Genomic DNA, 16,507 nt, shown 5'->3' with positions numbered 1-16,507 from the left:
CAATATATGAAATCTACACCATCTATACCATTCAAATCATTAAACCAAGTTAAGGCTCATGTCTCCTGTAAATTTCCAAAGTCAAAATTTTTGTCACTGATGAATGCACCGAAGGTCAACTTCACATATGCTGAAATAGACAAAGCAATTTAAACTGCTATAGACAATCAAGGAGCAGAGTGGGACTAAAGCACACCAAGTAAGTATACTTTATACATATATATTCAGCAGCACTACAGTAGACCCTTAAATAAGATTAAATGTGTGCATGCTCACATACCCCAAAAATTACCCCTCTGACGATACAAAGAATTAAGAGTATCTAGTGAAATAACAGATTCTGGATGTGTTGATATTTCTCAAAAGTGTGTTCAAATTTAAACTCTGGCACAGAATGGATAAGTGACTCATGGATAATCAAGAAATTAATTACCAGCACACCCAAGATTATTTGTACAGTTTAAAGTTTAAATAAGACCATCTCATAAAAATTTTATCAGTATGCCTTATGTCTTCTTCATAAATAATAATAAATTATATAATTTAAGTGAATAAACAGAAAAATATGGACCAATATTGTAGTATTATTTAATATCACCCAAGATTATTAACCAAGATAGAATTATAATTAAGATGGAAATAATTAATAAAATCTGTTGAATTAAACTTATAAAATTAGTCTCATCTACTCTTTTAATAACTATATTTTCCAGGCAATTTTTATGCAAAATTGTCAATCTTGTCACATTTAAAACTTGTGTAAGATTTGTAAATATAGGTCAATTTTTAACCAGTTCAGAAAGTAAAAAAGCTTAAAAAAAAAACAAAACAAAGAACCACATAGTAATTTCTGAAAATGTTTAAATAACTTGTCACAGTTACTCAGATGTTAAGGTAGCTCATCTTACTCATTGTTACATTCCCAGACCAAGCACAGTGCCTGTGACACTACAAGTAGTCAATTACAACTGAGGTTTCATCCTTCACAGGCTGTACCAATTTATTTTTTATTAAGATTTCCCACCCCGTGGGCACCTGGGTGGCTCAGTCATTAGGCATCTGCCTTCAGCTCGGGTAATGATCCCAGGGTCCTGGGATTGAGACCTGCGTGGGGCTCCCAACTCAGTGGGTCACCTGCTTCTCCCTCTCCCACTCCCCCTGCTTGTGTTCCCTCTGTCACTGTTTCTCTGTCAAATTAGCAAATAAAATCTTTTTTTAAAAAATTTCCCACCCTGAACATTGAGTGCATGTATGCCTATGCCCATTTTTCTGGTAAGAGGACTATCTTTAATCACAGACTCAAGTGACTATATGGCACCAAAAAAAGTTAGAAGCTACAGACTGAAATAAAATATGGAATTGCTAAATGTAAGCTGTGTCACTCAAACACACAGCAGAGAGCTGAGGTACCTCTAAGAACGGTTCAGAAGAAAGACATCAACTCTGGAAGGAAAGGGGTTTTTTTGGCTGCATTTTTTTCACCTTTTGGTTTACTGCTCTTATTGTCTGGCCTGTTAACCAAAAGCAGATTACTACAGTTCTCCATTTAATTCACTGCCACAAATGCACCTACTGATAGTTATACTATAGCACACTTTAGATATGGTTATCATTAAGTTAAATGCACCTACCACAAATGAACAAATATGAGTGTACATTCTCTTTGGAATCCAAACATTAGCTTATTAAATATTCTGCTTTATTAATTCCTGTAATCCTTGCTTACTCTCAGAAAAATAGTGGTTAAATCTCACATGATAAAGTAAGCTAGATTTCACATTAATTTTCCTTTATACACCACTTAGAATCTTCTTTTGGGGAGCTTAGGTGGCTCAGTCGGGTTAAGCATCAACTCTTGGTTTTGGCTCAAGTCACAATCTCATGGGTGGTGAGATCAAGCCCTGTGTTGGGCTCTATACTCAGCAAGGAATCTGCTTGAAGATTCTCTCCCTCTGCCACTGCCCCACACTGCACTCTCTCTCTCTAAAATAAATAAATAAATCTTTTTTTAAAAAATCTTCTAATATTGAGTATACCTATTTTGTAGGTTAACACCATACAGCCTGGCTCCACCAAGCTCACTGTACATGCTCATCCTCATGCCAAATGTAACTAAGATGTTCCAATTCCATAACAGTACATTAAGAAAAAGCCAAGTTTCAGATTTTACACTGCCTGATTACTAAGATCATATTAGCTCACACTAGTAGTTTAGTCACCATATCAACTACTCATATTAAATCTTTGGATGCAATGAAAGTTAACAATGCTATTTTTATGTTGTGCAAAAAAAAATCATTCAGTCTGTTTTCCCTTTTTGATTACAGTTCATTTAAGGAAAAAATGTTGCTGTATGGCTTGACAATGTTTTATGTGTCTTCGGCTGATAGAACACACAAAACGTTTGAATAGGCCCATTTATTTGAGCAGACGTATTAAATAATACTTTAAATGTGAACATGCATGTCATAAATTTTGTAGTCTCTTTAAAGTAGGATAAATCTGGTATTTAAAATAGTCTTTGTTCAAAGTCATTTTTTTTCTAACAGTCATAAAGGGACTCTGATTTGTGCTGCATGAACAATGCCAGCATCATCATTTTAATGTTATCCATATGGGCTTCTAATAATAGATAAGAGTCTACATTTGTATTATATGTCTTAGAGACATTTAAAATCTAGATAAGGAAAGGCTGATTTCATTGGCCCCATAGTTAAAGGAAAGCAGACCCTAATTAAAAGAATTCTGTTCTGAATTAACTAGTTTGACATGTGCTAATTGACAGTTCCTGTGAAATGGTTCTAATTAAAGTCAATATGTCTTTTTCAATTAAAAGGAAATTAAGAATATACTAATATACATTAACAACTTAATCTGCCTTCAATATCCCATACATCAGCTGCTTTTTCCCCCCTAACATTATTGAAGAACCATCTGACATGAATCATCTACTGTTTGCTTATGGTGTCTCATTATTACTTCACACGAGCACAGCAGTAGTATATGTCCCCTTGAGAAAGAGAGTAACCTGCATATGCTTTAATTTTTAGGGCTCCCAACTTTTAATTCATTAAAAAAAAAAACACCTTTTTGTATTTAGAAAATGGACATTCTTATTAAGAATTTTTGCTAACTGAAAACAAAGACAAGTGTTCTCAATTAGTTGGTCTTTTTACTATAGGCCTTAGAGGTAATTGCATTTTGCTAGAAAGAAGGTTGGACTATGTTTTCATCATTTGGCTTGCTTCAAAGCAAAGCTTGATTTGAGCAACATACAGAAAATATCCTTCAAATTTGTTCTGTTTCCCAAGTGAAATTTTGGGGAAATCTCAGGTGGGAATATTTTGCATTGTATATGTAACAGGAAAATAGAAAGCAAGATTGTTTAAATGCCAGCACTAACAGAAGGCCCATCATATTCACTGAAAATATAACATTAGCAAAGCTGTTTATAGAAACATAATTAAAATATTCAAATATGCATTACAAAGCTACGGTGTTAACAATTTTAATGCTAGCAAAAGTAATATTAAACTCAAGTACCAATACTAATATACACAACACTGAAATCACATGGAAAACTATGGAAAAGATTAAAACTATTTTGTTTTGTAGATGACTAAAACTTAAACATTTTAATTATAATTAAAAATATATTTTTTTAAAGATTTTATTTATTTATTTGACAGGCAGAGATCTCAAGTAGACAGAGAGAAAGAGGAGGAAGCAGGCTTCCCGCTGAGCAGAGAGCCCGATGCGGGGCTCGATCGAAGGACCCTGAGATCATGACCTGAGCCAAAGGCAGAGGCTTTAACCCACTGAGCCACCCAGGCGCCCCTAATTAAAAATATTTTAAAGAAGTTTTAATACTATCAAGATACTATATGCAGTCCTTTCATAAGATACAGCTGATATTCTAATGGTAGTTCCATCAGCTCCCTTTCTACAGTTTAAATTCAACCACAAAATGTGGCTAGAGAAATAGGAAATTATTTTACTTAAGTTCACTAACATTAATTTATGCATGTTAAAATACGGAACAAAAAAAGGTAAACAAGTCATTTTCACTTTTCCACTTTTATTCACTATTTTAAAAGCATTAAATTTGCTATCACTTGTAGCATTCTGAATATATGCAAGATAGAGAAACAGTCAGCCAGGCAGACAATGTAAGATCTCTCATGGAAAGCATTTTTTCCAAAGGTACTCTATTATTCTTTTCCAAGTAGTTACCAAAAACTTTAATGGGGACTCTAGAAATCGGGTGAAGTCTAGTAAATTTCCAGAATGAGTAAATACATATTAATCCATGTTCAAAAAAGCACCTCCATATGATTATAAATATGTTCAAACTCAATAATCAAAATGCAGTGGTCGTTCTCACCATTTGGAGCCCCTAGTTTGATTTTCAATCCCAGGATCTTGCTCCTTGAGCTGGCATTGACAAAATGCTGCAGTAACATCATGTATTCAGCTTTCTGAAATGGGAGGGAAGCCAGTGTGGCAACTTTTCTGCCCAATTAAAGAGCATTGTCTATAGCAGGCCTATATAACATACAGCCTATAGACTGCACACAGCCATAAAGCAATTGCTCATAACTCACCTACAGATTTGAGAAGAGGATCAAGTAAAAAGACAGACAATATGGCACCCATGTCAGGAACAAGAGATACAGCTGTTCCAAAGATTCCACCTCTTAATTTACATGTTATAATACTCAGTATCCAAACTCATTATAAAAATCAATGTGATTGGTCAATCCTAACAAAGGCATTCACTGTACTATAAAAACTATAAAAACTGTGCTAGACTTGTATAAAAACTTCCTAATAGGCAAAAGCTATATAGAACTAAAACTAAGAAAAACCTGGAGCATTCATCTGACAGCTTATCTTCTTTGAGCAGTCAATAAATATTTACTGATAAGCTTCATGGCTTATACTTTCTATAAGAACTTCTTTTCATCTCTTTTTCTTGCTCTTGTCATTTACTTACCGATGGGTGACCATAAAACTTTTTGTCCGAACAGGAACACTTTTAAAAATGAACACAGCAGGGAGTGGTATCATGGATGATGACTGAGTACGAAGCTCTAGAATCAGTCCCTCCACCAAAACAACTACAAGCTGGTAAAAACAAAAACAAAAATTTGTTAGAAACAACTATTTCAGAACTCTGGAGTCTAGTTGAACACTTGTAGCATCCAGGGGAGTACTTGATGAAGAAAAGACTAAGTTTTAGTAAATTTCAGCATTACACATAGCAGCTACATTCCATAAGCCCTGCCAAAAGTAACCATGGGGATAATAGCCTAAATTCCTGATGCAGCTTTCTGGCATCAGGGCAGACACTAAAGACCTTCTTCTCTAAAAACTAAAAGTCTGTGTTTTGATCTACATGGCAGTTCACTGTAGGGCCAACACAGAGCCCTGGCCATTGAGTCAACCCATCAGGTTGCTTTGCTTGCATAACTGAAGGAAGTCACAGAGACATAATAACCTTTCAAATTTTTTTCCCTTCACTGTATCGAGGTATGTAAGGAAATATCTATCAGGTCAGTGGCTGACCACAGAGGTAACAGAATACAGATTTCAGGGACCACACATGACAAGAAATACAGTCGCAAAAACAATGTGGAAAAATCAATAAACAAATGAACGAACGACTGCAGCCTTCATCAAGTAACAATAGCAATCCTTGGTGTATAAGGAAGAATTTTATTTCAAGAATTACACTACAATATTCAAAATGTCCAAATATCAACAAGAAAATTATAAAGCACACAAATGGAAAAATACTACTCATTCATAGAAAAAAAAGAAATTGACAGAAATCATCCTAAAAAAGCCCAACACTGAACTTAGTATGCAAATACTTGAATTTACTACTTTAAATATGCTTAATGAGCTGAAGAAAGCCATGGACAATGAACCAAAGTAAATTAGGAAAATATGTATGAACAAATAAGGAATATCAACAAAGAGAAATTATTAAAAAGATCAAAGTAGAAATTATGGAACTAAAAAGTACAAAAGTTAAAACAAAAATTTCATGAGAGGCACTCAACAGCAAATATAAGCAAGCAAAAAAAAAAGAATCATCACATCTTAAAACAGAGCAATTATAATTGCCTAGTCTGGGGAGAAAAATAAAAACAAAGCAAAATGAACAGGGCCTAAGAGACCTATGGGACACCATCAACATATCAGTATATACATTATGGGAGTCCCAGGAGAAGCGAAAGAAAAAGGAGCAGAAAAAAAATTTTTGAAGAAATATTGTCCAAAAGCTTCCTAAGTTTGATAAAAGATATGACTATACACATCCAAGAATCTCAACAAACTCTAAGGAGACAAACAAAGAAATCCACACCACATTATTATCAACTTGTGGAAGGACAAAGAATCTCGAAAGCAACAAGAGATAAGCAATTCATCATATACAAGGCATTCTCAAGAAAAATCAATGGCCTTTTTCTTATCAGAAAAGAGGAAGGCCAAATGACAAGAAGATATATATTTAAAGAACTGAAAGGGGAAAAAAATGACAACCAGGAATTCTGTATTCAGCAAAACAATGCTTCAAAAATGAAAAAGAGATTACAACATTCCCAGATAAACAAAAGCTAAAGGAATTCACTAGTAGTAGATGTTCTCTGTAAGTAATGCTAATGGAAGTACTTTAGGCTGAAATTAAAGGATAATAGACAGCAAGTTAAAGCCATACAAAGAAATAAAGATCACTGATAAAGGTAACTACCTGGATAATATAAAACCTAGTATTATTGCTTTTTTTATATACAACTCTTTTTATTTCCTATATCATTTAAAAGACATGCACTAAATAATAATTATAGATCTATGTTAATGGGTACACAATGCATAAAGATGTAATTTGTGACAATAACAACATAAAGGAGAGGATAAAGCTAGAAAGGAATAGAGTTAATGCATGCAACTGAAGCTAGCTGGTATCAATTCAAATAAAATTTTCATAAATTTATGATGTTAACTGTAATTCCCATAGTAGACACTAAAAAATAACTAAAACCATACATAAAAAGAAATAAATATACTTGAACCAATGTAACACTGTGTGTCAACTATACTCAAAAAAATTTTTAATGAAGAGGGACTCAAAATGGTATACTAGAAAAAATCAATCAAACACAAAAGAAGGCAGCACTTGAGGAATTTGAGAAACAAAAAAAGACATGACACATAGAAAAATAGCACAATGGCAGAAATAAGTCCTTTATAACAAATAATGACTATAAAAGTTAAGGGTTAAACTCATCAATTAAAAGACAGCTATTCAGCATTATCAACAATAGCCAAAGTATGTAAAGAGCCCAAATGTCCATCAACTGGTAAATTGATAAAAGTATGGTGTGTGTGTGTGTATATATATATACACATATATATATACATATATATATATATATATATATATGATGGAATATTATTCAACCATCAAAAAGAGTGAGATCTTGCCATTCACAACATGGATAGAACTAGAATGTGTTATGCTAAATGAAATAAGTCAGAGAAAGACAAATACCATATGATTTCACTCATATGTGGAATTTAAGAAACAAAACAGATGAACATATGGTGGGGGGAAGAGAGGAGACAAACTATAAGAGAGTCTTAGAAATAGAAAACAAACAGGTAAGAGAGGGAGGTGGGGGGAAGGGCTAGATGTGTGATGGGTATTAAGAAGGACACTTGATATGATGAGCACTTATACAACTGGGTGTTGTATATAAGTGATGAATAACTGAATTCTACTCCTGAAACCAACACTGCATTGTATATTAACTAACTAGAAGTTAAATAAAAAATTGAAAAAATAATAGACAATTATTAATAGAATGAATTTTTTTTAAATATGACACAACTATAAACCATATATAAGAGACTCATTTCACACCCAAAAAACACAGGTTGAAACTGAAAGGAAGGAAAAAGGTATTACATGCCAATAGTAACAAAAGGGAGCCCAGTTTACAATATTAATATGAGACAAATGGATTTTACATCAAAATCTGTTGCAAGAGACAGAGAAAAAGACATTTTATAGTGACAAAGGGTGAACTCATCACAAAGGTATGACAATTATAAATATCTGTGGTGAGGATATGGAGAAAAAGAAATCCTGATGCACTGTTCATGGGAATGCAAACTGGTGTGGCAACTATGGAAAACAGTTTAGAGGTTTCTCAACAAAATAAAAATAAAATTACCATATGATCCAGTAATTCCACTACTTGGTATTTACCCAAAGAATACAAAACCATTAATTCAAAAAGATATATGCACCCCTATGTTTACTACAGTATTGTTTACAATAGAGAAGATATGGAAACAACCCAAGTGTGCATAGATAGTTGAATGGATAAAGAAGATGTGATGTATACATACAATGGAACAGTATTCGGCCATGAAAAAGAATGAGATTTTTGCCATTTGCAACAACATGGATGGACTTAGGGGATACAATGCTAAGTGAAATAACTCAGACGGACCAAAACAAATACTATATAACTTCACCCATATGTGGAATTTCAATAACAAAACAAAGAAAAAAGAGATGAAAAAAGACTCTTAAATACAGAGCATAAACTGTGGTTGCCAGGAGGAAGGTGGTTGCAGGGACTAGTGAAAGGGATAAAGGGTATTAAGAGTACATTTATTGGGGCACTTGAGTGGCTCAGTAGGTTAAAGCCTCTGCCTTCAACTCAGGTCACGATCCCAGGGTCCTGGGATCAAGCCCCACATTGGGCTCTCTGCTCAGCAGGGAGCCTGCTTCCCTTCCTCTCTCTCTCTGCCTGCCTCTCTGCCTACTTGTGATCTCTGTCTGTCAAATAAATAAATAAAATCTTTTAAAAAAAAAAAAAGAGGATATTTATCATGATGAACACTGAATAATGTATAGAATTGTTGAATCATTATACTGTACACCTGAAACTAATATAATACTATGTTAATTATACATTTATTATGTATATAATATATAATATATATTATATATAATATATATAAATATAAAAATGTATTAATTTTTTAAATTATAAACATATACACATGAATCAACAAAGTCTCAAAATATATGAGGCAAACACAGTGACATAATTGAAAGGAGAAATACAGCATATAGTAATAGTTGGAAACTTCAACAGCCTGCTTCAATAATGGATAGAATACATAGACAGAAAATTAGTAAGGAAAGAAAGGACTTGAATAATACTATAAACCCATCTAGACCTAAAAGACAGTACAAAACACTCTATCCACCAATGGCAGAGTATCTATTCTTCTCAAATGCATTGGAACATTCTCTAGAATAAACCATATGTCACATAATAAAACAATTTTAAAATTTAAAAAATAATCAAAATCATTCAAAGTATCTTCTCTGACCAAAATGGGATGAAGCTAGAAATCAATACCAGAAGGAAAACTGGAAAACTCAAACACCTGGACATTAAACAACATACTTTTAAGCAACCAGTAGATCAAATAAGGAATCACTAGGAGACACAAAAAAATACTTTGAGATAAATGAAAATAAAAACGCAACATACCGGAGCACTGGGTGGCTCAATTGGTTAAGCCACTGCCTTCAGCTCAGGTCATGATAACAGGATCCTGGGACTGAGCCCCACATCAGGCTTCTTGCTGAGAGGAGAGCCTGCTTCTCCCCCGCCTGCCATTCCCCCTGCCTGTGCTTGTTTTCTCCCTCTCTCTCCATCTCTCCCCCACCTCTCTCCCCCTCTCTCTGTATCAATAAATAAATAAAAATCTTTAAAAAATAAAAATTAAAAATTAAAAAAACACAACATACCAAATCCTATAGGGGGGCAGCAAAAGAAATGTTCTGTGGGAAATTTATGGTTGTAAACACCTCCATTTAAAAGAGACATCATGTCAACAACCCAATTTCACACCTTAAGGAACTAGAAGAAGAACAAACAAACCCAAAGCTGAGAGAGGGAAAGAAATAATAAAGATTATATTCAAGAGAAACAAAATAGAGAAGAGAAAAGCAATAGAAGGAATCAATAAAACCAAAGGTCAGTTTTCGAAAACAAAAATCAACAAAAATGAGAAACCTTTAGCTAAACTAAGAAAAAAACTGCAAATAACTGAAATAAGAGACGAAAGCAGGGACATACATTTACTTTTTCAATATTGTTTTGGCTACTGGAAGTCTCCTGCAATTTCATATACATTTGAGGAACTGTAGTTCAACTTTATAGAAATTAAAAGGACTATAAGAAAATACTATGAACAATTTTATACCAAGAAATTAGACAATCTAGATGAAATGTATGAATTCCTAGGAAATTCCAAGACTAACTCAAAAAGTAAAAAATCTTAACAGACCAGTTACAATAGATTGAGTCAATTAATAAAAATAGCCTAACAAAAGAGATGTCAGGACCATATGGCTTTAGTAGTGAATTCTATCAATCCCTAAAAGAAGAATTAACAACATTCCTTCTTCTTCTTCTTCTTCTTCTTCTTTTTTTTCCTTCAGGGAGACCAATGTGGGGCTTGATCCCAGGACCCAGAGATCACGACCTATGCCAAAGACAGACACCTAACTGACTGAGCCTCCCAGGTGCCCTAACAACAGTCTTTCTTAAACTCTTCCAAAAAAAACAGAGAGTGACCTCTTTCTAACACATTTCATAAGGTCTGCATTAACCTGATACCAAAGCCAGACAAAGATACCATAAGAAAACTACAGACCAATATCTCTTAAGAATATATACAAAATTCCTCAACAAAATACTACCACACAAGTTCCAAGAGCACATTTTTCTTTAAAAATTTTATTTATTTATTTGAAAGAGACAGAGACAGTAAGAGAGAGAATACAAGCGGGGGGAGTAGAAAAGGGAAAAGCAGGCTTCCCGCTGAGCAGGGAGCTCAATGCAGGGCTGCATCCCAGGACCCTGGGATCATGACCTGAGCCAAAAGCAGACACTTAACAACTAAGCCACTCAGGCGTCCCCCAAGAGCACATTTTTAAAATTATACACCATCAGAGCACCTGGGTGGCTCAGTCAGTTAAGCATCCAACTCTTGATCTCACCTCAGGTCTTGATCACAGGGTCACGAGTTCAAGCCCCATGTTGGGCTCCATGCTGGGCATGCAGCCCACATAAATTTTAAAAATTTAAAAAATAAAGAGTATACACCATCACCAAGCAGGATATAAATCAGGAATGCAATGGCAGTTCAATATATGGAAATCAATGTAATGCATACCACACTAACAGAATTAAAAAACAACAACAACAAAAAACTATATGATCACCTCAATACAGGCCCAAAAAAGCATCTGACAAATTTCTTACGATTCTCATGATAAAAAATTCCCAAAAACTAGGATAAAGGGGGAATTTCCTCAACACAGTAAGTAAGGGGAATTTATAAAAAAACAACAAAAAACCCATAGTTAATATCATACTTAACTAGTGAAAGAATGAAAGCTTTCCCCCGAAGATCAAGAACAGAACAAAATGCATGCTTTCACCACTGCTATTCAACATTGTATTGGATATTCTAGCAAGAGCAATTAGTCAAGAAAAAAAATAAGATGCATCCAATTTCTGCTTGTAAATGGTATGATTCTATATACACAAAATCCCACAGAATCTACACACACACACATACACACACAAAAAAACCTACTAGAGCTAATAGATGAATTCAGTAAAGTTGCAGGGTACAAGATAACACAATTAGTTGTGTTTCTACATGGCAGCAATGAACAATCTGGAAATTAAGAAAACAATTTTATTTCCTATAGCATTCAAAAGAATAAAATACTGGGGAATAAATTTAACCAAGAAAGTGAAATACTTACACATCGAAAACTATAAAGCATTGCTGAAAGAAATTAAAGCTGCCCTAAATAAATGAAAATACATCCCATGTTCAAAAACTAGAAAACTGAATATGGTTAAGATAACAATAATCCAGAAAGAGAACTAAATTCCTCAAATTTATATGGAGCTACAGGGTACTCTGAGTAGCCAAAACAATATTCAGAAAGTAAAATGCAGCTGAAAAATTCACATTTCCCAATTTCAAAATGTACCACAAACCTACCCTAACAAAAAAAGTGCGGTATTGACCTAAGGACAGAAATAGAGACAAACAGAACAGAATTGAGAGCTAGAAATAAACTCAATCATCCATAACCCATTGATTTTTGACAAGACCATTCAATAGGGAACGAACAATTTCCAACAAATGGTAAATAAATAACACACAAATAATGAAGTTGGACCCGTACCTCACTTCTTATACAACTCAAATAAATGGCCTAAATGTAAGAGCTTAACTGTAAAATTACAAGGAAAAAAAAACCAGAGGTAATCTTCATAACGTCAAATTTGGCAACTGATTCACAGATTTCACACCAAAACATGAGCAGTAAAAATGAAAGACAAATTGGACTTCACAAAAATTATAATCTTTTTTGTTCATTAAAGAACACTATCAAGAATGCCAACGGAAAACCTAAAGAATGGAGAAAAATTCTGCAAATCATATATCTGATAAAGGATTAATAATGAAAATATATAAAGAACCCTTATAATTCAACACATAGACAAACAAACCCAAATAAAAAGTGGACAAGGGACCTCACAGTTTCTCCAAAGAAGATATAAAAATAGCCAATAAGCACATAAAAATATTTTCAATATCTCTAGTCACTGAAGAAATACATGATGAAAAAGCATTTCACATCCACTTAAGATAGCTTTAATCAAAGAATAAATTAATAAAAATGACAAGTGTTGGCAAGGATGTAGAGAAATATGACCCCTTGTATGTTACTGGTGGGAATGCAAAATGGTTCAACTGCTATGGAAAACAATTTGGCTATTCCTCAAAAAATTAAACAAACAATAGTCACATGGCTTAGAAATTCTGCTTCTAAATATATACCTAAAAGACATGAAAACAGAAACTTGTACATGAATGTTTATAGTAGCATTATTCACAACAGTCAAAAGATAAAAAGAGTCCACATGCCAATCAGCACATAAATGGATAAACGAATTGGGGTATGTTGGCATTGTGTGTATGTATATTCAGCCATAAAAAGGAATAAAGAACTGACACATTCTACAGCTTGGATGAACCTCAAAAACATTACACTAAATGAAAGAAACCAGACACAAAAGGCCACATATTATATGGTCTACTTAAATAACTGCTTTTAAGTTTCAGTATGGTTTTCTTTGATACTTTAAAACACCATGCATATTTCAAGTAGTGATATTGTATTTACATGGATTTAATCTACAGTCACCACGGGGTTTCATATAGGAGGCTTTTCTCAGTACTTAAGTTTCTTCTATTTTAATCTCTTCTCTAATGCTTCGTTTTTGTCTTTTCTTATTAAGAAAAGGAAAATCCAAACCTAGCATTAAACTACAGTTATTTAAAGTGAGAAAATAAAGTCAAGTACATAAGGAAAATGCAAACAGGATGAGGACCTCTCCAAAATTCTAAGATGCGATCCTTTAAAGTATACAGTTTCTGTAATGAAATGTAAATGTTTACAGACTTTTCACCAAGGGACAGAACTTAGGCTTGATCAAGACCACGTAAGGTAAGAGATGTTAAGAATCCTAATGCTTACCTTTTCATTCTATTTGGGGGAAAAATGTATTCCTAAAGTTTTTAATCTTTAATATATAAATATTTGTACCATATAAAATTTTATAATAAGGTATAATTGTATATATAAATATGGCTATTACTGGACATGTAATTTTTAAGAGAAAATAAATTTATTTCAAAACACTACTTACTCAACTAGTTATGAATTATTTTAGAAATGCTCCTCTCAAACAAATCTTCTGAATTTTACAACTTTTTTTTTAAGATTTTATTTATTTATTTGACAGTGAGAGACACACAATGAGAGAGGGAACACAAGCAGGGGGAGTGGCAGGCAGAGGGAAGAGCAGGTTTCCCGCTTGAGCAGAGAGACCAATGTTGGGCTCAGTCCCAGGACCCTGGGATCATGACCTGAGCTGAAGGCAGATGCTTAACAACTGAACCACCCAGGCGCCCCTATTTTACAACTTTAAAACCAAGTAAAAAATTACAATAATATATCACCTCACACCTGTCAGAATGGCTAAAATCAACAACACAAGCAACAACATGTGTTGGCAAGGATGTGGAGAAAGGGGAACCCTCTTGCACTGTTGGTGGGAATGCAGACTAGTGCAGCCACTCTGGAAAACAGTTTGAAGGTTCCCCCAGAAAATTAAAAACAGAACTAGCCTATGATCCAGCAATACACTAGGTATTTACCCAAAGGATACAAACATACTAATTCAAAGGGATACATGCACCCTGATGTTTATAACAGCACTATCTACGATAGCCAAATTATGGAAACAGTCCTGTGTCCATCAATCGATGAATGGATAAAGAAGATATGGTGTTTACACACACACACACACACACACACACACACACTGGAATATTACTCAGCCATAATAAAGAATGAAATCTTGCCATTTGCAATGAAATGGATGAAGCTAGTAAGTGAAATAAGTCAGTTAGAGAAAGACAAATACCATGTGATTTCATTCTTATGTGGAATTTAAGAAACAAAATGAACAAGCAAAAGGGGAAAAAAGAGAGAGAAAGAAAGGCAAACCAAGAAACGGACTTCTAACTATAGAGAACTAATGGTTACCAAAAGGGAGGTGGCTGGAGGAATTGGTTAAATTGGTAATGGGAATTAAAGAATACACTTGTTGTGATGAGCAACAGGTGATACATAGAAATATTGAATCACTTCATCATAAACCTGAAACTATAGTACACTGTATGTTAACTAAAAGTTAAATTAAAATTTTTTTAAAAAAAGAATGTTTTGGGGCACTATAAACCAAATACAGCATACATTTCTCAAAATTGTTATAGAAGATAAACTGTATTATTGCTAACAACATGACTATGATCTGAACATAAAAAAATTCAATATCCTCATGCTGAAAAAAATGAATTATTTCTCCAAGATTAAGTATCTCTTTTCTAAATATCATTATTAGGTATCCTAAAAGTTAATAAAATCAAAGTGAAACACACAAAAAAAACTTTGAATTCCTTTATTCATTTATAGGCAGTAATATGAAATAAACACAAAACTCACATTTCATTTTGTATTTATATAAAAAATTAGCAAAGCATTCTGTTTATGTCTTGCTTTGATCAAGCAGGCTTGTCTGTGAAAAAAAGAAATTGCTGTGTTGTCAATGCTAGCTAAGCCCACCCTTTAAATTTTAGAGTCCAGGAAAATATATTTTTCCGAAAAGTCTATTCAACCAGAAAAGCATAAATGGGAACATGGAATGTCTTGGTCTTTATAGGAAAAAGCCCCATTGTTGTCAAAATTGTTCTTATTCAAGCACTTCTGCTGCTTTCCCTTCTTTCTCTACTATGTCTCTCTACCTTGACTATATAAAAATAGTACAGCATCCTCTTAATATATGCATTATATTTAAAAGAAACATGTTGGAGCACCCGGGTGGCTCAGTGGGTTAAGCCTTTGCCTTCAGCTTAGGTCATGATCCCAGAGTCCTGGAATCAAGCCCCAGCAACATGCTCTCTGATCAGTGGGGAGTCTGCTTTTCTCTTGGCCTCTGCCCTTCTCCCCTCCCCCTAAATAAAATCTTTAAATAAAATAAAGATAAACATACTTGCTACATTCATTTGTTCATGAGTTGAAAATGGAAATATAAGGTTTTTTTTTTTTAAGATTTTATTTATTTGAGAGAAAGAGAGAGTGCAGGCATAAGGAGGGGGAGTGGCAAAGAGAGAAGGAGGAGCAGGCTCTACACTGAGCAGGGAGCCCAGTACCTGGGGATCATGACCCGAGCTGAAGGCAGATGCTTAACCCACTGAGCCACCTAGGCACCCCTATAAGGTTTTTTTTAATGTCTTTCTGGCTTTGTCATATAAATAATTGCTCTCAGGCACCCTTAAGTTACATACCGTGATTTTCATGATACTCTTCTTTTTGTATTAAGTGAGTATTCATCTTAGGTATCTCAAAGCACAACAACTTTTCTCCTGATTTTGATCCCTTTTTTATAAGGATTCAAGATCCCTAAATGCATGACAGAGACAGTCACTTCCTCGCCAGAAGAAGAAGGATATGCAGTATGCATGTACACAGGTCACTTTCTAAGTGTTTGCTTTAGTTAGCTTCCTCTTTACTGTGAATACACATAGCTTCATTAAATGGTGCTAATTTTTAGTAAGGCAGCTTACATACAGAAAAAATTACATGAGAAGAAACCCAATGACTCTGAAATATTCTTTCCAAATTAGTGTACTTCTAAAATGTAGTTCTTTCCTAAATTTTTGTAATATATTCAGTACTTTTTTTGGAAGATACAATGTTTCAATGATTCATAGTAGTCATTACCACAGACTGATAGATATCAGGTAA

At 33.9% G+C, this 16,507-nt stretch overlaps 1 long non-coding RNA gene across 1 annotated transcript; it reads right to left on the bottom strand.

Annotated features, from left to right (window-relative positions):
* Positions 1–4,167: 4,167 nt before the first annotated feature.
* Positions 4,168–16,160, bottom strand: LOC116860443. Its single transcript, XR_004381311.1, has 3 exons — positions 16,048–16,160; positions 4,997–5,127; positions 4,168–4,478 (listed from the first exon to the last, which is right to left on the bottom strand). It is a non-coding gene; the product is annotated as an uncharacterized LOC116860443 (long non-coding RNA).
* Between the last annotated feature and the right edge of the window lie 347 nt (positions 16,161–16,507).

The sequence above is a fragment of the Lontra canadensis genome, unplaced genomic scaffold (genome assembly GCF_010015895.1).
Source record: "Lontra canadensis isolate GAN:19392208 unplaced genomic scaffold, GSC_riverotter_1.0 scaffold4, whole genome shotgun sequence".
Taxonomy (NCBI): domain Eukaryota; kingdom Metazoa; phylum Chordata; class Mammalia; order Carnivora; family Mustelidae; genus Lontra; species Lontra canadensis.
The sequence above is the reverse complement of the archived record's forward strand: the minus strand, read 5'-3'. Positions and strand labels throughout refer to the sequence as shown.